The sequence below is a fragment of the Phoenix dactylifera genome, chromosome 1, assembly GCF_051530095.1.
Source record: "Phoenix dactylifera cultivar Ajwa chromosome 1, Ajwa_hap1_PhDact_Kaust_v1.1, whole genome shotgun sequence".
Classification (NCBI taxonomy): Eukaryota; Viridiplantae; Streptophyta; class Magnoliopsida; order Arecales; family Arecaceae; genus Phoenix; species Phoenix dactylifera.
In genome coordinates this window covers 73912988-73939840 of record NC_143190.1, presented here as the reverse complement: position 1 = coordinate 73939840, position 26853 = coordinate 73912988, and the positions used below count along the sequence as shown (strand labels likewise).

Below are 26853 nucleotides of genomic sequence, written 5' to 3'. Positions count from 1 at the left end.
GCTGAGCATCTGCTGACATCGTCGTGAATTCTGATTGGGTCCTTCTAGCGGGCTGTGATTGGCCGTGATGCACATCACCTTTCGATCGCTTGCCACGTGCGGAAATGGCCGGGAACGACTCCACCGGGCAACGGAGATCGAAAGCCGATGCCAGAAATATTCGGAAATCAAGGAAAGAAAGCCTGAAGATGCAAAAAAAAAAAACAAAAACGGGAGGGAACCAATCGATCAGATTCCTCCCGCGAATTGGCGTTAAATGATTTCTCTCTCTCTTTTTAATGTTTTTACTTTGTGTGTTTAGATTGATGAAACCCTCTCCAAGTTTAGTGTTTCTGTCTCGGGGATGAATTCTTGTAGAGATTTTGTTCTCTTTTCAGGGCTATGGTTTGGTGGGAGCATCTATTTGTAGATTGATGAGAGATTTTAGGGATTTTCTGGTCCTAGTTTAAGAGACTAGGGTTTAATTTAATGTATCAAAAGGTGGATTAGACCTGGGTTTCGATTAATATGCCTTCCCCGTTTGGATTCAATTGCTGTATTTTGGGCTTTCTTGGGTTTTGATGGTCTTTTACTTGTTCATGTTTTGAAGTTTCGTTCTTGTTGTTCAATGGTTGGATTGCAGTAGTTTGTGAGCATTTGACAGATGCTTCTACTGTTAGCTCGAGAGAAACTTTGCTGCTATTGATGTTTAGGTATTATTCTTTTGTGTCCATTGATTATTTCTTACTGTCTGATCTATGAGTCGGGTTCTCTACTGCATATACTAGTTAAAATGTTGAACAATTTGGTGAATGACTAATTAGCAAAGCAGTGTACTTCCCCATTCAGATGATTTGGCGCTTAAAAACACCTAAATTGGGTACTTGTTTCAGTGCTCTGAGGTGCTAATTTGCATCATTTTGAGTTGTTACTGCAGCAACCTTATAGCAGCATCAGGAAGAAGAGTAGTTTAGTGCACTACCTGTTGTAATTGATAATGGTGCTTCTATCATTCTCCTTAGGGTGGAAACCCTGCCGTGTTTATTCTATAATAACAAGAAAGCATCTTATTGTAACACATGCGTTGATCCCTTTCTTAATTTTGTGCGTATTTGGATGGATGTTTTTTAAGTATATATTTTAATTGAAAGATCTAAATACCAATAAAAAAAATGCTTGAAGAAAGTGCTGCATGCATTGCATGAAACTTTTCATTCTGCTTTTAGTGCACTTTTAGGGCCGTAAAGCATTCAGGAGGTGGGCCATTGATAATGCATTCTCATTGCTGGATATTATTTGCTTCATTACTGCATTACATTTTCCTACAATGTCAGCCTCTTCCTGGACTTTGTTTCTTTCATATATCTGTGATGCAATGAGTGAGGAGATACCATCATCTGAACCATTTGAAGCTTCAAATAGTTACCCATTTGATGTATTTAATTTCTTCATTTCTGAGCAGCTTATCCGGTCTACCAATTTATTTTGCAGGATGGGTTACTCTTGATATGTTTCGATTTTTAGAAGAGAAAAAGGAAGAATATATCAGTTTTGGGTTCATGGTAGATACAAATCATTGAGCTTTGCATTCCAATACTGAAAATTATCTCCATTTCCTGTGAAATGAAAATGCCTTTTTTTCCCCCTTGTCTTTTGAGTTTAAGTGGTGTTATCAGAAAGAAGATCCTGTAGTTGTCACAAAGAATGACTGGCGAAGCACTGGAAAGTGGGCATCTTGCTATCTTCCTATGCTACTTCCTAATTCAAGTCTGTTAGTTGAGTTTTATGGCTGTTCATTTTTCTTGAACCACAAGGTGAAGTTGATCGAACCGACAGACGTCCTCTGCTGATGGTGATCACAAGGGGTGATGTTGCTTCTGCATCGTTCTCTCATGATGGTGATCACAATGATTTGGGTGAATTGCATTATGAAGATGGTCCTTCAACAAGCACACAAGCTCAAACTTCTACATCATCTTCATCTTTGCCCAATGTATCCAATTCTAGGAATGTTTCTTTAATCAGGAGAGGTGATAACCATGGTCGCGGGCACAGAAACCCGTTAAATTCTGGTTTATGGATTTCGATTGAGTTTATTGTGAATGTGAGCCAAATTATAGCAGCTATTGTTGTTCTTTCCTTGTCAAGGCATGAGCATCCGCAAGCTCCATTGTTTGCATGGATTATAGGCTATACTTTAGGATGTATTGCCACTCTACCTCATCTTTATTGGCGCTACATTCATCGTAACAATCAAGGCTCTGAACAAGAAACTGCACATTCACGTCAGAGTTCTTCTCGAAATAACCTTGCTGGGTCAGCTTCATACGCTACCATTTTTTTTAATCAAGCCTTGGAAGGAGAAAACCGCCATAGCGCCGGAGCAGTCTTTCAATTTGACCAAAACTTGGTAATTTCTAGTCCAAGGTATCATTCATCATGCAATTATTATAACAAACTGATTCTTGAAATCATTTTCTTTGTTCTTTTTATCATTATTAATGTAACCTTTATGCTTTTAGGTAAACCTTTATTAATTAACTCTCTTTAATATATTTACCCATGTTATAACTTCAGTTATATGCATGTGATGCCAATACTGCTAAATATAATTTTTTTGCTGGATCAAGCTATATGATCATTTGAAGTTCTTGTGGCTATCATGATTTGTGCAAAATGTCTATGAGCAGCATGCAGTAGTAACAAATATTTATGATAACTTTGGGTCTCCTAAGGATTTTCGGAATTGTCTGAATGGTTATGTCTCTTTGGACAAGTGGGATGGACGCATTTTGCAAGAACATGGAAAACACACATGAAAGTTGATTTTTGCTGAATACACACTACTTTCGGTGACATTTGAGCGGATGCTATTGCAAATGGGTTTTATCTGTGCTACAGATATGATGCAAATGCTCAGCATGATGGGACATTTGTGCCTGCGGTTTGTGTTTCTCAATGTCCTTGCATAAAACACTCTTCTCTTGGCTAATATGCCCCTCCATGTTCATTTTGTAGTAAATATCTGAGAAAGATAGAGAAGTACATATACTTAGATAAATATATTTATCAAGTCTTACCATAACCTTAACCATCCAGCCTTTGCCAACTATTCGTGATTGATCCATTTCATAATTTGACATTAAACCTCAACCTTTCTCATGCGGGCTTGGGACCAGCCAAGACAATGTTTTTGATGGAATGACATCCATCAATCAAATGCTCCTTCTTGACTTAATCACATGCAACTCACAAGACTAGCAATAATATATGTAGCAAAACTCTATATGTTATATGTTGAACATGGTTAATTATGTTGTTTTTCTTTCCTTTTCTTTTCTGTCTGATGCCGCAATTATATGCTCTTTTTTCGCTTTCATTGAAGCAGTTGTGCTCTTATTAGTGTAAGCTAGCTGGATTAAGGCTTATATATTTTGGAGAATAACTGCCATATTAGAAAGGCTTTAGTTGGACTTGTTGGATGTTAGATTTGTTTCCTTTTCAAAGAATTTGGTGGCCCCGGAAACTTGCCAGTTGGCTTGGGTATGTGCGAGCACATGAGCTGAAATGTCTGTTTGCCATCCAAGTCAATTGTCTAATTTGGTTATCATGATGTACACATCCTAAAACACACAAGGAACAAATTTCATTTTGTTTACTTCAATACTATAGTTTACCATGTGCCATCTTTTGACAGAAGTTCATGTAATTTGCTCCCATTTTATGACCACTTTAAGTAGTACCCATTAGATTTATTTTTGCTTTTCTTCCTTTTGTCTTAAAGAACATTCTGAACCATCAATTTGGATCACGTGCAATGATTTTTTGGCATTAGTGTATACATAAAGAAAAACTTACCCTATAAATTTAGGGATGTACTGCAGTTTTGTTGGTATTTTCTAAATTAACATATTGCTGATGATCAGGGAAGTAAAACAAAAAAGAGTAACAGGACTTCCCTGACAGGACAAATATTCTCTGATGGCTTAGATATTCAGTGCAGGCTTCATAATTTTTTTTGACATGTTTTAAATTTGTGATTTTTAAAGTTATGCAAATTACAATAGAAAGAAAGAATTTATAGTAATCTTCAAATAGAATTTCTTGTGTTGCTATCTATGATTTTGACAACATTGAAACAAATCTGAAGTTACTAGATAAACTTTCAAGTGTATTGAAAATTATAAGTACGTATTTTGTTTTAAAATATCATGTGCTCAACAGGCTCAGTGAACTGGTTGACCATTACAAGATGGCTTTGTATTGTTTTTTCGCTGTGTGGTTTGTTGTTGGCAATATCTGGATCTTTGGTGGGCACTCATCTTCATCTGATGCTCCCATCTTGTACAGGTACATCCATAATTGCTTTAATTTTTTTTCCACTTCGTTCCCATCTTGATGCACCCTGATTTACCCCTTGCTCTCTCTAGGTTATGTATAGCTTTCCTCACATTCAGTTGTATTGGGTATGCAATGCCATTTATCCTGTGTGCCATGATCTGCTGCTGTTTGCCTTGCATAATATCTGTTCTGGGCTTTCAAGAGGATTTGGGACAGACCAGAGGAGCTACCACTTAGGCAATTAATGCACTGCCAACCTATAAGTTTAAGGCAAAGAGAAACCAAATTAGAGGAGGGGTTGAAACAAATTCAGAGAACATATATGATGGTGGGACAGTTGCTTCTGGTACTGACAAGGAGCAAATTATTTCTCCTGAAGATGCTGTGAGTTTTTATATTTCATCATCAATTTGCTTTTATTTCAAATTTAATTGTAGTTACTATACAAAGTCATTGACCTTCAATTCTTATCTCGGATTGCTGTAGCACTTGTTTTTCATGAGAAAATGGAAAGCAACTGCTTGGATGTGGTGTTAAGCACAAAATTTAGGGGAAATTAATTTTGGCTGTCTTTGATTCTTTGGGAACTGAAAAGATGAGTGACATCCGATTTTTGAGGTGTATCTGAAAGAGTAGATGCCCTACAAACCAATCGCAATATGTATTGTGAAGGATTTTCTTTTGATTTTCCAAATCATGTACATGACATTTAATATAAATAAAGGCATTGTGTTTCATCATATGCTGTTGATTATATTTGTGATGAACCCCTTAGATTAAGGCAATGATTTTGAGGCTATGATGAGATCATACTAGTGAGACCTAAAATCCTAAAACCCTAATCTTAAATATTCCCAGTCATTGGTACATTGAGTCGGGGATCAATGTTTACCGGAAAGACTGGCACATCTTATGTATGCTCGATGCAGAGGGTGATTGATCTCACAATCACTTATGTGGAGACACTAATACAAAGATGTGGGTGCTCATTAGAGAAATGAGTTCACTGAATTGACCTACAAAGAGAAATATTATGAAGTCTTACTTACATGTCAAAAGATGATTCTCTTAGTGGGAGTTGTGCAACTGATCCTTTGACCTGAGATCACCATAGTATCTTGTGCACATAAATCCATATTTTGGTTTCCACTCATTCATGACAATAAGTTATGTACGAGGTCTTCTGGATATGGTGGATTGTGTACGAAGGTTATGAGTAGGTCAACAAGGAATTAATCACTTCTAGTAAGAGAAGATCGCATCCTATTTATTCTAATCATATGATAATTCAGGAAGCCTTTGATCAAAGCACAATGAAAATTAGAAAGAATTTCTAATGTTTCATTATTCGAATTATCATTAGAAGATTGAGAAATATATGAATATGAAATTGAGTTTGACATATATTCATACTCATATACATATTCGGGATGCAGTTTGTTTAAAGGATTGAATTGCACAGTAACTTGCCACTGAAGGGTATTTTTGGTATTTCCACCAAATTCCATATTTTCCGGGTAGACATGACACGTCGCTAGACGTCAATCTTGTCTTATAGGTTTGATCGAATTAAAAAGTTTAATTCGATCACCAATTAGAAAGGATTCTAATTGTTAAGTTCGGGTTCGCGCAGTTTGGACTTAAAATCGATTAGAAGAGTTCTAATCAAGTTGGGTCAACTCGCACTCACACCTATTGCTGGCTAAGTATGGAACCCAATGGGTCATACACAAGAAAACTTATTAAGGGTCTAATTGGATTAGATCATGTTTGCAAGATAGACATCCTAGCAGGTGTTGCAAACCCTTAGCTCTTGATTCGAATTGGATTCGAATCCGATTCTTAATTGATCTAATTTGATTAGATCATGTTCTAATATGGGTTAGCCAAGAGTTGGCACCTAATTGGCTTGGTTTGAGTCTAATTAGATTAGATTTAATAAATCATTCAATCTAGACCGTTAGATCTTGATCTACCGTTGGATGAAGACATAATGGAGAGTTGGTTTAACCCAATTGGATTGGGTTAGAGGATGGCTATCATAATTGACCATTGGATCTTAATCCCACCATTGGATGAAGACATAATGAGTCAAGTGAATGGCGCCTTGCATTGGAGCCCTTGGATCATCATCATGAAAGATCAAGAGGTGAGGCGTAATGGACATGTGATTAGCATGTGATGTTGACTTGGTCAAAATATGGCACCACATGAAAGGACATATCATTTGATACACCTCCTCACTTGATTTGCACCTCCTCTTATTTGATATGGCCCTTTAGATGATGCCCTTTCATGAGAGGATGTGTGGATGGGATGCATCCCTTGGAGATGCATCCCTACACCTATTATAAATAGGCTAGCACTCCATGGGTTTCATCATTCCAACTCCACCCCACTCCTCTCTTCTTTCTTTGTGTCCTAAGCCAAGACAAGGTGGTCTTCTTTAGGACAAAAGGCTTAGAAGTGATTTTATAAGGTTAAAGAAAAATAGAAAGAAATGAAAGCAAGCCATTAGAGTTCTTTAGAAGAATTCTGCATTAAGGATCAAAGTCTTTGGAGCTTAAGACTTAAATCAAGTTTTCGTGTGGATCAACGTTGGAGGGTGAACACTTGGGCACCTAGTGGAAATTCTGTACATTGGATTAGCGTTAGAGGTATTCTTCTATTTCTGCATTTATATTATATTATTTGATTGCTTCCATTAAGGTGATCTTGGCTTATAAAGGTTTTATGTTAAGGAACTTTATTAAGAAATTTTTAAAATTCCTAGCTTCCGCTACCCATTATAGCATGCTAAAATCCTTCAGTGGTATCAGAGCCACCCTTAATTGGTTCAATCAGGTGATTATGCATGATGTATGATTGTTACATTACTATGAGATAGTAATGTCATATGTTTAGAAGAATGCTGAATTATATGATTCATATATGATATGATATATAATAAAATGTCATGATATGAATTTTTTATAAGAAGATATGTTGAAGCATATTAATTGATCCAATCAATTGGTAATAATTTGTACATGCTATGCGATAGCCATGATGTATTTATGCTATGAGATAGTATTATGTTATAAATTTCATGATATGAATTTTCATATGAAGATATGTTAATTGATTTAGTTAATTGGTAATAATTTATACATGCTATGAGATAGCTATGATGCATGATAGTTGGTTATGATTTATATATGCTATGAGATAGATATATAATTTGTTATAGCATATACAAAGACATATGTTCAATATGTTATAATTATAGAATGTGCATGAGACCAGTAAGCCCTAAGTCATAGTGTTGAAAAATTTTGAGCTGACCCATTCTAGAACAATTAATCTAATTGGTGTCTAAGGAAAGCACTAAATGTGGTTACTTAATTAGGACCTTACTCTCTGAGTAAGGAAAGCCTCCCACCTGCTTACCTGGCTAATTGTTTGATTGCCTATTATGGATAAGCTTAATGTTGATAAAACACTACTGATATCCTTCCTTCATGCCTCGACATTATTATGTCAAGATCCATGCTAGTTTGTTGTGCAACCACAAGACTTGCAATGAGGACTGATGTTATACTGTCTTGGTGCATCGAGATGCTTATGGCATATTTTAATATGTTGCTTTGTTGTGCAACCACAAGGGCAATATTATTTGAATATGACTATATGGAAATGAAGGGTTTGACTTAACTAAAACATTATAGTTTGTTGTGCAACCACAAGGCTATAAGTGTTTTAAGAGGATAGGATAAAGTTGAGAATTGCATGAGATGCAATTGGAAAGAGTTTCTTACCTTTGAACTCATAAAGGTTTGTTGTGCAACCACAAGGCTTTTATGATGAATTAGGATCTCAACCCTACTAAGAAAAATTAGATTTTTTCGTTTATCATAGGAGAGGGCTATGATATTCGATAAAATAGTGAGAGTAACAATTAGATAAAGTCCTTGTCTAACTGTATATATGTCATCATGATTGGTTTGTTTATGATAGTTTTGTTCTTTGCTTATGTAGAATTAATTCTGAATTAAATGGCATCTTCACTATCACTAAGAGGCATCTTGGATGCCAACAAGTTGACCGGTCCAAACTATGTAGACTGGTTGAGGAATCTTAAGATTGTACTCACTCAGGAGAAAATTTCCTATATTCTTGAAACCCCTGATCTTGGAGATCTAGGGGATGATGCTACAGAAGAGGAGGTAGCCACACATAAGATGTGGAAGAATGACAGTTTAACTGTCAAATGTATCATTCTTGCCTCCATGAGCAATGAGCTACAGAGACAACATGAGAACATGGACACTCAATGCATACTTCTTAATTTAAAGGAGTTGTATGGAGAGCAGAGTAGAACTGCTAGATATGAGATATCTAAGCAATTGTTCCGTGCTAGAATGAACGAAGGAACGTCCGTGCAAAATCATTATCTTATGGTTATAGACTTGATCACCAGATTAAGTCAATTAGGTTTTGCTATGGATAGTGAGCTCAGTCAGGATTTGATCCTGCAATCACTACCTGAATCATTCTCTCAGTTTGTTGTGAATTTTCACATGAACAAGCTGAATGTCTCACTGCCTGAGCTGTTAAATATGTTAAAGACAGCTGAAACCCATATCAAAAAGAAAAAGGGTCCGATCCTTCTTGTTGATAGGGGCTCAAGGAAGAAATCAGGCAATAAGGGTTTTAAGAAAAGGTTGAACCCTAATAGTAGCAAGATCAAGAAGAATAAAGGAAAGAAAAACTCCAAACCCAGTATCTGTTTCCACTGCGGCAAGGAAGGCCACTGGAAGAGAAATTGCAAGAGTTTTCTTGCAAGTATGAAGACCGATGCAAGAGTTGCATCGAAAGGTTTGTTTATGTTACATGCCAACTTATCATTAAGTTCTTCAAATTCAAATTCATGGGTATTGGATACCGGCTGCGGTTCTCATATTTGTAAATCTTTGAATGGACTACAGAAAATTAGAATTTTGAAGAAAGGTGACTTCGAGCTGTATGGCGCTGGAGGAGAGTCCATCCAGGCTGAAGCTGTTGGAACCTACCATTTGGAGTTGCCTTCGGTAGAGCTCCTGGAATTAGAAGATTATTATTATATGCCCAAAATTATTAGAAATGTAATTTCCGTTCCTTTGTTGTTAAAGAAAGGATATGAAATTAATATAAAGAGCAATGGTTGCTCAATTTCTTTTTCTAATAAAGTCTATTGCAATGGCATTATGGAAAATGGTCTTCTTGTTCTATTACTTAATGACAATGTCTTTCATATTGATAAAAGCAATAAAAGAAAGAGAGAAGAAGTAAATAACACCCTTCTTTGGCATTGCCGACTTGGTCACATAAGCGAATCAAGAATCAACAAGTTGTACAACGAAGAGTTCTTTGATCCTTATGATTATGAATCATTAGGAACTTGTGAATCCTGTCTTATGGGTAAAATGACTAAGTCTCCATTCATTGGACATGGAGAAAGGGCAAGAGAGTTATTAGGACTTGTGCATACCGATGTATGTGGTCCCATGACAACTCCTGCTAGAGGTGGATACTTTTATTTCATCACATTTATTGATGATTTATCAAGGTTCGGATATGTGTATCTTATGAAACATAAATCCGAAGCCTTTGATAAATTTAAAGAGTATCAAAGTATGGTTGAAAAACAAACTGAAAAATGTATTAAAATCCTTCGATCTGATCGAGGAGGTGAATACCTTTCTAGTGAGTTTTTAAATCATCTTAAAGAAAAGGGCATTCTCTCTGAATGGACACCTCCGTATACGCCACAATTAAATAGTGTAGCTGAACGGAGGAATCGTACTCTATTAGATATGGTACGGTCCATGATGTGCTTTACAGATCTTCCTATTTCCTTCTGGGGTTTTGCCCTAGAAATTGCTGCACTTATATTAAATAGGGTACCATCAAAATCTGTATCTAGTACTCCATATAAGATATGGAGAGGAAAGAAGCCTAATCTTAAGTAGAATTGGGCACTGGGCCGGGCCGCCCACGGCCCGGCACGGCCCGGCACGAAGCGGGCCGTGCCTGGCACGGCCCGCTAGCTACAGTACCGGGCCGTGCCTGGCACGACCCATTTAAGGGGGCCGTGCTGGGTCACGGGTTTCTGGCCCGCGGGCCGAGCCCGGCACGGCCCGCTTCGGGCCTGGGCCGGCACGGCCCGCTCTTGGCCCGCGGGCCAAGCACGGCACGGCCCGCGGGCCAGCCCGGCACGGCCCGTCTCCATAAAAATTAATGCTTCATAAATTTTTTTAATAAATTAATACATATTGAAAACTAAGGATTTATTAATATAAAGCCACCTTAATGGTGGGAGGTTTGGCATAGACTCCTACCAGTTTATTAATTTAAATCAAAATGGTACATGAAGGGAGGTTTGGACCTTGGTCTGACCTCCAGAATACAATAAGAAAGGGCCGAGGTTTGGACCTTGGTCTGACCTCCAGAATACAATAAAAATGTACAATTATAAAAAATTAAGAAATCTTACTAATCATCAGTGATTCAGTGAATCAGTATTCACTCTTCAGTAGTGTTTGTATCATCATCATCAGAGGATGTTGTATTATGTCCACCTTTATCTTGAAGTCTTGCCTCAGCATCCAATCAATCTTTGAAGCAGAGAAGCATCTCCACCGTTTCGCCCGTCATCCTACTTCTCTTTTCGTCAAGAACATGCCGACCTGCACTAAAAGCGGATTCCGATGCTACCGTGGACATCGGCACAGCTAAAATATCGCGTGCAATTGCAGACATAACAGGATATTGATTTCTAACACTCTTCCACCAAGATAATACATCTAGATTCTCTATTTGATTTTCATCATATGCAGACTGAAGATCATTTCGTAAATAAAATTCTAGTTCACTACTTAAAGATGAAGATGAAGATAAACTTGAAGCATGTGTGTGTTTTCTCTGTGCAATGAATGAAAAAATAGATGATGAACGAGAACTACTAGAAGAAGAAATAGAGGTTTGTACGGAAAATCTAGATCCACGAATTTTTTCATCATATATAGCATAAATATCATAAAGAAGTTGTTTTATCTCATTTTTAGCAGGTTCAGGATCTTGATTCATATTTTCACAGTATGCATCAAGTAAAATTAGCATGCCATTTAATTTAACTCTAGGATCAAATACAGCAGCTAAGTTATGCATAGGACATATCTTGTCCCAATACTCATTCCATTTAGATTCCATTAGGTCAATAATAGGCATTAAAACATCATCATATCTATGTTCTGCAAATTTTTGACTAATTATATATGCTTGTTGTAAAAATGAACATGAAGTTGGATAATAAATACCAGAAAGAACATTGGTAGCATTATAAAAACTAAGCAAAAAATCTTCCAAAATTTTTTCTTTATTTCAATCAGTTTCAGTCAATGTAAAGCCTAATCCACGATCATTAATATATGCACTTAATAAGTTTTTATATGGGTATGCATCATGTATCATGCTATATGTTGAGTTCCAACGAGTAATTACATCAAGTTTAAATTTTTTAAAATGTTTACCATGATTTATACATAGTTCCTTAAATTCTTGCAGTCTTGATCTTGAAGCATGAATAAAAGAAACTGCATTTCTAATTTTTGAAATCACATCTTGAATCATGCCCATGCCAGCTTGAACAGAAAGATTTAAGATATGACATGCACATCTAATATGCAATAAATTTCCATCTAACATGGGATGCAATGAGTCTTTTAATAATGCAACAGCAGAATTATTATTAGATGCATTATCAAAAGTAATAGACATAATTTTATCATTAATATTATATGAACATGCAGTTTGATAAATGACATTTGAAATTTGTTGCCCAGAATGTGGAAAATCAAAAGCACGAAAAGCAAGAATACATTTATTTAATTGCCAATCATTATCAATATAATGAGCAGTAATGGCAATAAAACAATTACTACCTACAGATGCTGACCAAATATCAGAAGTTAATGAAATTTTTACATTTAAAGTAGAAAGTGTTTCAATTAAACTTTGTTTCATTGCTAAAAAGTTAGTCATAGCTACTTTCTAAATGTACGCCTACTAGTTCTTTTGTAAGCAGGTTGTAGGTTTAATTGAACATATTCTTCAAAATTAAAAGATTCACATAAACTAAAAGGTAATTCATCCTTAACTATCCATTTTACAAGTGCTTTTCTTTGATTTTCATGATTATATGCAAAATTACCTACAAGTAATCTCCCTTGTATATTAAGGGTACTTTGAGTTTGAGCATGAGAATCATGCATCTTATGACTCTCTTGATGTCTTTTTAAATGCCCTGTTCCCCCACTACTACTACAACTATAAAGTTTGACACATTTTTTACATTTAGCTTTTCAGACTCCATCAACCATAACTCTATCAAATTCATTCCATACAGCACTAGTCCTCTTACGAGAAGAGGTTTGATCTCCACTCGGTTCACTAGTTCTAGAGGAACTAGGAACATGGGGTTGGGGATTAGTTTCTTCTCCCTCAGAAATAGGAGGAATGCCAAACTGACTTTCCTCAAAAAATGACATATCTAAATTGATGAATTCAAAAAATAAAAACTAACCACAAGGAGGAATTGAGTAGAGGGTCGGAGGGCAGAGGCAGAGCCGAGATTCTGAGCTTCCTCTTGTGCTCTCAACAGGAGTGACCTTCTCTTCTCAACAGGAACCTCCTCTTGTGTAGCACTTGAACACTTGCTAAATGCAAACTAAAAATTAAATTGCTAGAAGAGCACTTTAGAAGAGAGAAATAATAGTAGTAGAGAAGGAGAGAATAGTTGGTTTGGTGTGGTGAGAATGAGGGAGGAAAGGGCTATTTATAGAAGCCCAAATTTTTTTTCCCAAAATACCCCTCAATTTAGCCGTTTTTGGACTGTTGGGAGGGGCAAAATTGGAATTTTTCCAAAATAGCCGTTGGAAACGGCTATTTTTCTCCCCCCCTCTCCAGACGGGCCGTGCCAGGCACGGCCCGCAACGGGTCCAAACGGGCCGTGCCCGGCCCGGCCCGCCAATAGACGGGCCTGGGGCCGGGCCGGGCTACTGTTCCGTGCTGAACGGGCCGTGCCCGGCACGGCCCGCTTATGAAGTGGGCCGGGCCAGGCACGGCCCGTTTAGACCTCGGGCCCGGTGGGCCTGGGCCTGGGCCGGGCCGGCCCGGCACGGCCCGATGCCCAACTCTAATCTTAAGTATCTTAAGATATGGGGCTGTAAAGCTTATGTCAAAAGAAATTTTGGACATAAGCTAAGTGCTAGATCAGATAAATGTATTTTTGTAGGTTATCCTAAAGATAGTATAGGATACATCTTCTATCATCCTACCGAACAAAAGGTTTTTGTAGGTAGACATGCCACTTTCTTAGAGCAAGAGTTTATCTTAGAAAAAGGCAAGGATAGGAGAATTGAACTTGAAGAAGTTCAAGACCTACAAATGAAAACACAAGATATTCCTCAACCAGATGTACCCATTGATGAAGTACAACCACAACACGCATCTCCTTTCCAAAGGTCAGATAGAGTGCGAAATGCATCTAAGAGGTATGGGTTTATCATTGAGAATGATGAAGCCCACATCGTTGAAAATGATGATCCTCTGACCTATTCGGAAGCTATCATGAGTAATGACTCTAACAAATGGTTAGAAGCTATAAAATCCGAAATAGACTCTATGTATACCAACCAAGTATGGACTTTGGTTGATGCACCAGAAGGTGTAAACCCTATAGGTTGCAAATGGGTCTATAAGAAGAAGATTGGAGCAGATGGCCAAGTAGAAACCTACAAGGCTAGATTGGTGGCAAAAGGTTTCAGGCAAAAGCAAGGAATTGACTATGATGAAACTTTTTCACCAGTTGCCATGCTTAAATCTATTCGGATTTTGCTTGTAATAGCTGCATACTATGATTATGAAATTTGGCAGATGGATGTCAAAACCGCCTTCCTTAATGGTTATCTTGAGGAAGAGGTTTACATGACACAGCCAGAAGGATTTGTCTCAAGTGGGAGAGCAAATCAAGTATGCAAGCTTAAGAGATCCATTTTTGGATTAAAGCAAGCATCGAGGAGTTGGAACATCCGTTTTAATACAACAGTTAAAGAGTTTGGTTTTATCAAAAATGTGGATGAACCATGTGTGTACAAGAAGACTAGTGGGAGTGCCGTTGTCTTCTTAATATTGTATGTAGATGACATACTAATCATTGGAAATGATATTCCAATGTTACAATCGGTCAAGACTTGGCTATCAAAAAGCTTTTCCATGAAAGACTTGGGAGAAGCATCCTATATACTTAGTATAAAGATCTATAGGGATAGATCTAAAAGGATGCTAGGCTTGTCCCAGTCTAAGTACATAGATCGTGTGCTGAAAAGATTCAGCATGGAAGGAAGTAAAAGAGGTTACTTACCTATGAGTCATGGCATACGTCTCTCTAAGAAGATGTCTCCTAAGACATCTGAAGAGAGGAATAGAATGAATTCTATTCCCTATGCTTCGGCAGTAGGATCAATTATGTATGCTATGCTATGTACTAGGCCTGATGTTGCTTATGCCTTAGGCATAACAAGTAGATTCCAGGCTGATCCAGGAGAGAATCATTGGATAGCTGTGAAAAATATTCTTAAGTACTTAAGAAGGACTAAAGATATTTTTCTAGTTTATGGAGGATCTGAGTTGAAACTAGAAGGATTTTCTGATTCTAGTTTTCAATCAGACCCAGATGATAGCAAGTCCACTTCAGGGTATGTCTTTACCCTAAATGGTGGTGCAGTGAGCTGGAAGAGTTCCAAGCAGCAAACTGTAGCTGACTCAACTACTGAGGCAGAATACATTGCTGTAAGTGAAGCCGCTAAGAAAGCTGTCTGGATGATGAAGTTCATCTTTGAGTTGGGAGTAGTTTCTGAGATTGCTGGACCAGTTCCAGTTTATTGTGACAACACTGGAGCTGTTGCTCAAGCAAAGGAACCAAGGTCTCATCACAAATCCAAGCACATTCTAAGACGCTTCCACCTCGTTCGAGAGATCGTCGAGAGACAAGACATAATCATTGAACGAGTAGACACAAAGAACAAATTAGCAGACCTGTTCACTAAAGCTCTACCACAACAGCAGTTCGATCGCCACCTCGATTGTATGGGGATGAAATATAAGGACGATTGGCTTTGGTGCAAGTGCGAGATTGAAAGAGTAGATGCCCTACAAACCAATCGCAATATGTATTGTGAAGGATTTTCTTTTGATTTTTCAAATCATGTACATGACATTTAATATAAATAAAGGCATTGTGTTTCATGATATGCTGTTGATTATATTTGTGATGAACCCCTTAGATTAAGGCAATGATTTTGAGGCTATGATGAGATCATACTAGTGAGACCTAAAATCCTAAAATCCTAATCTTAAATATTCCCAGTCATTGGTACATTGAGTCGGGGATCAATGTTTACCGGAAAGACTGGCACATCTTATGTATGCTCGATGCAGAGGGTGATTGATCTCACAATCACTTGTGTGGAGACACTAATACAAAGATGTGGGTGCTCATTAGAGAAATGAGTTCACTGAATTGACCTACAAAGAGAAATCTTATGAAGTCTTACTTACCTGTCAAAAGATGATTCTCTTAGTGAGAGTTGTGCAACTGATCCTTTGACCTGAGATCACCATAGTATCTTGTGCACATAAATCCATATTTTGGTTTCCACTCATTCATGACAATAAGTTATGTACGAGGTCTTCTGGATATGGTGGACTGTGTACGAAGATTATGAGTAGGGCAACAAGAAATTAATCACTTCTAGTAAGAGAAGATCGCATCCTATTTATTCTAATCATATGATAATTCAGGAAGCCTTTGATCAAAGCACAGTGAAAATTAGAAAGAATTTCTAATGTTTCATTATTCGAATTATCATTAGAAGATTGAGAAATATATGAATATGAAATTGAGTTTGACATATATTCATACTCATATACATATTCGGGATGCAATTTGTTTAAAGGATTGAATTGCACGGTAACTTGCCACTGAAGGATATTTTTGGTATTTCCACCAAATTCCATATTTTCCGGATAGACATGACACGTTGCTAGACGTCAATCTTGTCTTATAGGTTTGATCGAATTAAAGAGTTTAATTCGATCACCAATTAGAAAGAATTCTAATTGTTAAGTTCGGGTTCGCGCAGTTTGGACTTAAATCGATTAGAAGAGTTCTAATCAAGTTGGGTCAACTGGCACTCACACCTATTGCTGGCTAAGTATGGAACCCAATGGGTCACACACAAAAAAACTTATTAAGGGTCTAATTGGATTAGATCATGTTTGCAAGATAGACATCCTAGCAGGTGTTGCAAACCCTTAGCTCTTGATTCGAATTGGATTCGAATCCGATTCTTAATTGATCTAATTTGATTAGATCATGTTCTAATATGGGTTAGCCAAGAGTTGGCACCTAATTGGCTTGGTTTGAGTCTAATTAGATTAGATTTAATAAATCATTCAATCTAGACCGTTAGATCTTGATCTACCGTTGGATGAAGACATAATAGAGAGTTGGTTTAACCCAATTGGATTGGGTTAGAGGATGGCTATCATAATTGACCATTGGATCTTAATCCCACCATTGGATGAAGACATAATGGGTCAAGTGAATGGCGCCTTGCATTGGAGCCCTTGGATCATCATCATGAAAGATCAAGAGGTGAGGCGTGATGGACATGTGATTAGCATGTGATGTTGACTTGGTCAAAATATGGCACCACATGAAAGGACATATCATTTGATACACCTCCTCACTTGATCTGCACCTCCTCTTATTTGATATGGCCCTTTAGATGATGCCCTTTCATGAGAGGATGTGTGGATGGGATGCATCCCTTGGAGATGCATCCTACACCTATTATAAATAGGCTAGCACTCCATGGGTTTCATCATTCCAACTCCACCCCACTCCTCTCTTCTTTCTTTCTTACATTAGTTTCTTTCTTTCAAGCATTGCTTCTAGTGTGTCCTAAGCCAAGACAAGATGGTCTTCTTTAGGACAAAAGGATTAGAAGTGATTTTAGAAGGTTAAAGAAAAATAGAAAGAAAGAAAAGCAAGCCATTAGAGTTCTTTAGAAGAATTCTGCATTAAGGATCAAAGTCTTTGGAGCTTAAGACTTAAATCAAGTTTTCGTGTGGATCAACGTTGGAGGGTGAACACTTGGGCACCTAGTGGAAATTCTGCACATTGGATTAGCGTTAGAGGTATTCTTCTATTTCTGCATTTATATTATATTATTTGATTGCTTCCATTAAGGTGATCTTGGCTTATAAGGGTTTTATGTTAAGGAACTTTATTAAGAAATTTTTAAAATTCCTAGCTTCCGCTGCCCATTATAGCATGCTAAAACCCTTCAGTATCATAGGTTGGCATCATGTAAGAAGTCAGTTTATTGGTGGAAGCTTTCTTCGGATATAAGTTACAGGTGCGGACACCAGTGTCAGACTGCCTGTCACTCGGGTCTACAGCCGCCGCAGGGGGATGGTTTAGCCAATTTTGAAGTAATTTTATTTTATTTGGGCTTATTAGGGTATTTTATTATTTATCAGCCTTTAGGGCTTATTTTGGCATTTCGTTATTTTGAGGGTCTTTTGTGAGACTAGTTTTTTTTAGGGTTCTTTTGCATCTTCTAGGTTTTATAAATATGTTGGACCATACATCATTTAGAGTTATACTATGAATAAAATTTCTGAATTTCTTTTTTTACTCTGGCGTGTGAAATCCTGAGCAGGGCTAGGTGCAAAGCTTAATTCTTTCTTCCTCCTCTCTCCTTCTCTTCTTCTTCTCTCTCTCTTCTTCCTCTTCTCTCTTTCTCTCTCTCTTTTCCTGCTGTCCGACATCAACATTGGTATCAGAGCAAGGCAACAAAACATTTTTTGGCCTTCTGTGGCATCATTCTTCACGTGAGGACTCAGACTTCACACGGTTTGGGCGACGACTCCCTTAGCCGAGAAAGGGCCCCGTCCCCTCCTTCTGAAGCTGTGCGGCCAAGTTTCCTTCCGTGGCCGTCCCTTGGGGATTAGGCCTCATAGGGAAGCAACACCAAAACACACACACACACAAAAAGGAAGAGAAGTCCTTTCCGTGAACAACATCTGTGTCTCCCTCCCCATCCCCTTGCCTGCACGCCGACGCGCACTAGATCCATTGCCGCCGCCCGCGACCACGCTACCGCGCGCTGGGTTCGGAGAAGCAGAAGCCCACGCAGCCGTAGCCACTGTGTCTCCTTCCCCAAGCCCTACTTGGCAACAACCCGAGAGGTTCATCGGGTTGTAAAGGGTTAGCGGAGCGAGCTGCGCCCGTTAACCCGAGGTAAGAATCCCCAAAAAAGAAGAAAAAAAGAGAAAAAAAAGAAAAAAAAGGAAAAAAAAAGGTATTGCTCACCTTCGTCCCCAAGGTTCTTTCCCCTCTGCAGTGCCGCTCCCCTTGACTGCGTTCGCAGGCGGCGTGGTCTGCTTGGCCACCGCCGACTCGTCACCACCTCCGGCGTCGGACGGCGGGATGCAGCCGTCCGAGCTCCACTGCCCGAGCCCTAGGGGACGCAACTGTTCAAGCTCCGCCTCTGCCCTCGCCGTCTCTTCTTTCTGCCGCTTTCCCTTTCTCTTCTACACATCGACCCAATCCACCCCTTTCCCCCTCTTCACTTTAAGGGCCTTTTCTTATACAGGCCCACACAACACCTACCCTCCTTTTAGTTCACAGGCCATTCAAACTGTACGAGTTGCTGATATTTGGCCCGCCGAGTTGTTGCGATCAGACCCAATTGGAGCCATCTGACGAGCCTACTTGTTGTGCCGCATTTTTGGTTGTCGCCTAGCCCAAGTCAAATTTCTCTATTTCTGGAAATTCTATTTGCTTGTCTAAAATTCAGTATCGATGAACTCTTGTGTGTTCTATTGACTTAGCTTACTGTGAATGCAACACATAGACAATCCTAAAACCCTTGTAGTGGCCTATCTTTGTCATTAATTGTAGGGCTACCTAATCTTTGGGAGTTCTTCGAGGCTGCGTGCAACCCTGCAACACATAGAACACTCGCACTATTTGACTGCAGTTACTTGCCTACATTTATTACACAATTCTAAGCTTGATTTCAGTTGCTACGAATTAGCTTTCCGTTTATATTGGGCATATATATTTTGCTTTAGGCATCATTTTCATGCATTAGGTTTGCCTAGGAACTACCACTGCCTTAGTATTGTAGAGCTACGCACAACTTTGCATACTCATTATATGCACCTTCGTAGTGGTCGTGTTGTCTCCCAGCTAGAATCTCAACTTGCCATGGATTCCAACATCGAAGCCTTGCTAAAGGCTGTCCAAGATTTGACCACAGTGTCCACCCAGGCCTGCACCTGACTAGACTTAGCTGAGTCTTCCCTTCAGAGGATTATAGGATCTAAAGAAGGTAGTGCCTCCCATTTGGAAGGCCCAAAGATCGAGGATGAAACCCTAGACCATCTAGGATCTGTGCGACAGGGCCACTTTGACCCTAATCCCTTCTTAGGCCGTCCTCCAACTACCTCGTCACAGAGGATCGGGTCCAGTCCCTAATGTTGATAGGGGTTATCGCTACAATGTAGAACCTAGAGAACCTTGTGACTATGATGAAGATGTGATGGAAGGCATTCGGATTGAAGCTCCCACCTTTGATGATCGTCTTGATCCAAAGATTTTCTCAGATTGGTTCCACGAAATGGACCACTTCTTTGAGTAGTATAATTTGTCTGAAGAAAAGAAGATCCGATTTGCTAGAATGAAGCTCATCGGTCGAGCTAAGCTTTTCTAACAAAACACTGAACAACTTCTGTCAAGGAGACGTCAACCTGCCATATCTGACTGGATAGAAATGAAAGAAAAACTTAAGAAAAAATACTTGCCCATTAGCTACCAAGATCTCCTTGATCGATGGAACAACTCGAGACAAGGCACCCGATCAGCCACTGACTACATTGCCCAATTCGATGAATACATGATGCGATGTAATGTGATTGAGGATGAGAGAATGGTCCCGAGCCAGTTCCGTAGAGGTCTCAATGATGAACTTAGCAAGGAACTTGTCCTTCGAGAGGTGTCCACTTTAAACCAAGCATATACATTCGTATAGAATTGTGAGCAGGTCTCCAAGTCCATGTTTGTAAGGCGCTCTGACAATCGGGGCACTTCCACTAATCCTTATTCTTCGGGGCCCAGACCTTTTGTGGGGTTCTCTACCCCTAAAACTCTTTTTACCGCCCTTGTCCCATGCTGAGACACCAAAGGCAAAAAAATCCTTTGTGAGCCTTTCAAACCATATTCCTAAATTCAGTGCTACAAATGCCAAGGTTTTGGTCACGTTGCCTCCCAATGTGCTAACAAATCTCTTGTTATTGCTTAGCAAGAGCAGGAGGTGACACTGATAATTTGGAGGAGCAAGTCTACGAACCAGACATCGATGATATTCAGGACATTGATGAAGAAGCGTGTGATGAAGGACTTGATACTCTAGGATGCATCCACACTATACCTATATCATTTGCACAGTCAGAGAGAGAGAGTTTGACCAGTCCACCATGAGTGTAGTCAGATGTGCCCCCGCACAATCCGACAAAACTAATGACTGAAGAACCTCGATTTTTCATACTTATATTAAGTGTGAAGAAAAAGATTGTAAAGTTATCATCGATAGCAGGAGTTGTATTAATGCAATATTCTCCAACATCGTCTCTTGCTTAGGTTTGACTCCCATTCCCCAACCACAACCCTACAAGGTCTCTTGGATTGACACAACTTCTATTTACATCAAAGAGAGATGTCTTGTGCCCATTCACATTCTTTCTTACAAGGGCACCATATCGTGTGACATAATTCCGATGGATGTAGGACATCTAATTTTAGAGAGACTCTGGTTGTTCGACTTTAATGTTACCATCTCTGGTCGATCCAATTCTTATTCTTTCGTGTTCGAGGGCAAAAAAATTAAGCTCAATTCTTTGCTGCCCAAGCCACATGACAAAAACAAGAGAAGAGAAGTGTCAAAGGACAAGAACCTCCACATCCTACGTTCTGCTGAATTTGAGCAGAAAGTGTTCAACGAATTTTTGGTGTTCACTCTCCTTGTCCAAGAAATTCACCCCCATAATTTAGTCAACAGGTCCATAGGCATGAATCCATTTGAGGTAGTGCATGGTTACAAAGCTAGAAAACGTCTAGATCTCTTATCCATATCACCCGATATTAGGATTTTTGAGTCTGCACATGCATTTGCACAGCACATTCATGAGTTGCATTAGGAAATCCACAAGCGCATTCATGGACGTAATGCTCACTATAAGATGCAAGCTGATTTCCATGCTAAAAAATTTCAAACAAGGGATTACATAATGATCCGTATTCGGCCTGAGCGGTTTCTTTCTGGAACCGTTAAAAAATTGTAGGCCCATAGTGCTGGGCCATTCAGGATGTTGCACAGGGTTGGTACCAACGCCTATGTCATTGACCTCCCCTCTGATTTTGGTATTAGCCCGACTTTTAATATTGAAGATTTGGTTGCTTACAAGGGCCCACCAACACTCCCCGATGACCCTTTTGTTGAGCCATCTTCTGAGCCTGATAATTCCCTTATTATTGATCCCATACCAGTTTCGATTTTTTTACTCCACCGAGCACAACAAGAGCACATTGATGTTATTTTAGACGATCAAACAGTTTTTACCAATGATGGAGGTATCCAGCGCTTCTTGGTTCGTTGGCGAGGATGACTAGCGTCCGACTCCACTTGGCTCACGCGCGAGGAGCTTCAGCAGATTGATTTGGACCTATTGGAGTACTGTCAGAGCTACACCGAGCTGCGTTTGTCGAGGTCGACTTCTTCCCATCCGGAGAGAGCTGGTGCGTACACTAGTGCTAGACCGCCCGTCACTCGGGCCTACAGCTGCTGCAGGAGGATGGTTCAGCCAGTTTTGGAGTGATTTTATTTTATTTGGGCTTATTAGGGTATTTTGTTATTGGACAGCCTTTAAGATTTATTTTGGTATTTCATTATTTTGAGGGTCTTTTGTGAGACTAGTTTTTTTTAGGGTTTTTTTGCATTTTCTGGGTCTTATAAATATGTTGGACATACATCATTTAGGGTTATGCTATGAATAAAATTTCTGAATTTCTTTCTTGAGCTCTGACGTGTGAAACCCTGAGCATGACTAGGTGCTAAGCCTAGTTCTTTCTTCCTCCTCCCTCCTCTCTCCTTCTCTATTTCTTCTTCTCTCTCTCTTCTTCCTCTTTCTCTCTCTCTCTCTTTCCCTGCTGTTCGGCATCAGTTACCCTTGTGTTTATCATTATTTCCTCCTGTGTTTTTCATGTTTCTAAAACTAGTTCTTACCTGGAGAATCTTGTTATCTTTTTTAAGAAAAAGAATAGTAGCGATGTGATATGTTATCTCTTTATTTAATTTGGATTAGTCGCTACCCTAATGGGTTGTACTATTTTGTATTATTTTGGACTAGGAGATCAAAGTTAGCAGATTCGATATTATTACAAAATGATAGTGGAAGTGTGAGGAGGTGGATGAGCATAACTTTTGTGTTATTGTTAGTGCCCACTTCAGAGGGAGATTGGTAGAGGCAAAGGTAAGTTAATAGCTGGTGTTGAATTGCTTGTTCTTGGGTTTGGAAGCAATGTGTGGCACATTAATGTTTAAGCCATTATTCTACATGTTACATTATAAAAAAATTGCACATACAAGGTAGCATTTAAGTTGCTGCTGGTTTTCCAAGTGTTATAAGATGGTTTGCTGTCTTAGACTTTGTAAAAACTTATGGGGTTGAAGGATGCAAGAATCTGATAGCTTCTTATTTCTAGTAGTAAAGCAAATAGCAGGTGCCGTTAAAAGTTTATGGCATTTAGTTTAGCTGAAGCATTCTTGTTTAGGTCATGTGCTACGATTTTAGTTCACATCCTTTATCAGGGCAACATCAGTATTGCTTCAAGTTCTTTATTTACTCATGCTGAGGATGGAGATTCTTACATATGATCACTGATACCTGATTCCAATTTCGCTTGTGGATTCTCCTTGCAGAACTGTGAAATGGTACATCATGTGTTTTTTCATTAACCCCACTTAATCGAGATTTGAATTTATTCTTGTATCTGCTTTATGGAGGACAAAAATATTATTATTGTATTTTTGGACGTTTTTCTTAGGTATTTTTTTAGAGTTAGTTTTAAGGTCCTGTTTTGAGTAAGATTGGTGTGTAAGAGTCCTAGTTGTATATTGGGTTGGATGAGTTGGAAGTTCTAGGATTTTAATTGTTATTTTGGAAGTTTAGATATAGCATAATTTTAGATTGATTAGGTGTCATTTATGGAATCAATCTATGTGAAAATAGTTCTAGGATCTTGAAGAGTCCCTTTTGGGCAGCAAGCAAAGCTTTTCACTGTTTCAGAGTCTATAAATATGGGCAGCTTTTGTTGGCCAGGTTCAGCCCTCTCTGCCTGCTCTCTCTCTTCTTCTTCATTTTTCATTCTCATAATCTGTTCTCTCTTTTGTTTATTCCCTACTACTAATTCCTCTTTTATCTCTCTCTCTCTCTCTTATTTTTTCTTGAACATCCATTGCCCCTAATTTCAAATTCTGTTGTTGGCTGTCCTGGTTTCAGATTCTGGAGAGCAAGTAATAGAAGTGTTTGCAGCCCTAATTCAGCCCTACTAGACCTCCTTAAATGTGTGTGTAGTTGCTATTTCAGTATCAATATGAAAATTCAGCGTCGTGTCAAATTAAACTGGTAATTTAAGAAGGTCTCTCTCTCTCTCTCTCTCTTATTTAAAGAAATACTATGGGAATTCTACCACCCAGGTTTGGACCAAGGACCTCTACAAAGTGGAAAGGGATGCCAACGGCTGATACAAGTCTAGTTGTTGAGGTGGTACTTTTTATTGGCGTGTTATACATGGCAAAACATTGGTTGGAAATAAGTGAGTTTTGGGGTGATGGAAGATTGCCTTAACATTTTCTAGATTTGCTCATGATGTGGAATGTGGATGCTTTTCTTATTGCATTGTGGGTGTCGTGACATCTTTTTATGTACATGGAGTAGGAAAGGCATTAGCCTTCTTTCTCCTCTGTATTCTCATGTCATGTTGTTTTTCTTTTTCCCCTTCCTTTGTGAGATGGTTTTGATTTGTTTAGTCTTCATCTCCTCCATCAGTAGCAAAATATTTTTTTGAATAAAATTTAAGCTTGTTGATCATATTAACAATTTTAAGGAGTCATAGACCTCTCCTTTGTCTTTAATAGTTTGTCCTGGGTGATCATTTAAGGTACGTAAAATCAATTAAGAACTAAAAAATATAACAGGTGTTGATAGAAGCATTGGTTTCATTTAGGGATGATGCTGAAACCTGCTGCTATAGGATATAACACATGTACTGAAGTGCTACGTTGTGAAATCAATGTTTATGTAAATAATCCTCAAATTTTCACATGTTATCTGCAATTACATGCATGCAGTCCTATACGTCTTCCTTGAATCATTTTTTTATTAAATTTTTGTTACTTTTGATTTATATTATTTCACATCTAGCAAGTCCTTTGGTTGACGGTGCACTTGTGGTCCTTTAATGGGCGCATCCTATAATCAGGATTCTGTGCAAGATAATATCTAAACTGTTTTTTGTGTTATATGTCCGCTTTTGATTTCTCGTAAAAAAAAAAAAAGAAGTAATATTGAAACCTACTGTTAAATCATAATTTATTTGGCGTGTGTTGCTGCAGGTTTGCTGTATCTGCCTTGCAAATTATGCAGACAACGATGATCTCCGTGAGCTCCCTTGCTCTCACTTCTTCCACTTGATGTGTGTGGATAAATGGCTCAAAATCAATGCCCTTTGTCCCCTCTGCAAGTCTGAGGTAGGGGACACGGCAGGTTCAATCTTTGGTGCACACTTTGGCCGGCCACACACTGACAGGAGGGTGGGGAGTGGTGCAGATGCCACAAGATCTGCAATATAGACGTGTAAATTTTGTTGATAGATCTCCAACTTTTGCTTTGTTGATTGGGATTGAGGTTGCTAGCCTTCTGTAAGTTCTGTTTATATATATGTATGGGAGTAGCCAAGCATGGATCCGCTGCCTTTGGGGGAAAAATGGATGGTTTTATTCTATGAAGATGTTCTTACAGTACTATGCTTCAAGGTTCCTGTTTCTCTGTTGGATATGCTGGTCTGTGTCTTTGCAGTTGAGATATTACAGGTGGATGACGCGGGGTAAGTACATGACAGTTCAGGCTTTGAAACATAGGCTATTGGTAGTGTATGGTGATGATCAGTTGACTACGAGTAGATGGAAAGGTAATCCAAATATCTTGAAAGATCAGGACAAACTTCTTTAGGTCCTTTGCTTGTAAGATGCAGGATCGTGCCAATGCTTCAAGTCTGATTGGAGATTAATGGATCTTGGTGATCTCTGATTGCTTCACTCAGATTAAATAAGCAAAACAGGTTTATTTGATAAGAGGATTTGATTTCCAGCAGATCCTCACACAGTGGATCCTGGCACATGTATTTTCACTTGTATAGATGGCTTATGTCATATTGGAGGCATCTATAACACAACAGAATACTTGACACGGCTTAAGGGGTTCATCATGTTACAATGTTCAGTGCATCTCCTGTTGACAGTTTGTTAAGGGTGCTCGCCTGTTGAACTTTTGCTCCTGGGTGGAAGAAATGGCATAGCAGGTACGTGACCCTCATAAAAGTTTCTACAGGCCAGCAGGCATTTGATTTGAGAGCTTTTATTTTATATGATTAACAATAAAATTTTTATTTTTAGATCGACAATAAAACCTCCGATGCAAAGGTCCTCCTGGTCTGCTTTCATTCATTGGGAACATTTCGGACTTTCAAAGCATTTCATCCACTCTCGAAGGTCCTATCTTCTTTCCTGTTGAAAGAGAAGTTGTTGCACAAGCATCCATTTGTTTTACCAGCAATAACTGGCTGCTTGAACGAACTTTCATGTCCTGAAGCATTTGATTGTACTGACCGAGCATCGGCTTATCTCTACAAGTTCGTACTCCAGCATCGCCTGACCTTTTGTACAAAGATACAAATTGTCCTGTGTCTGTGTGTGTGTATGTGTGTGTCTGTGTGATGGATCCATTGAGATCGATTGCAGCTCTGTTTTAACTCCTGACATATCATCCAGTTCCTAGCCAACACCTTGAGTTCAGCAGCTCCCTTGCACCCAACATGTCAGGTGGTGGCTTCAGATCATTGATGCTGCTGAAGCTGAAGCAACTGCAGTCCTCCATGGCATTCATGGAAGAGGATGGTGCTTGGGCTGCATCTGGTGGCAGCAAAAAAGTCGAGCTGTGGTCATGAACTGTATTCGAGTGCCTGAAAGCAAGTTCCTGCTGCTGCTCGATGACCTCTGGCAGCTGGTTGATCTTGCAGCAGTTGGGATTCCATACCTTGACAAT

At 38.9% G+C, this 26853-nt stretch overlaps 1 pseudogene across 1 annotated transcript; it reads left to right on the top strand.

Annotated features, from left to right (window-relative positions):
• Positions 1-25564, top strand: LOC120105939 (E3 ubiquitin-protein ligase At1g63170-like; annotated as a pseudogene). Its single transcript, XR_015973677.1, has 5 exons — positions 1-1705; positions 1794-2406; positions 4204-4329; positions 4410-4704; positions 25146-25564. The product of XR_015973677.1 is annotated as an E3 ubiquitin-protein ligase At1g63170-like (transcript).
• The last annotated feature ends 1289 nt before the right edge of the window (positions 25565-26853 follow it).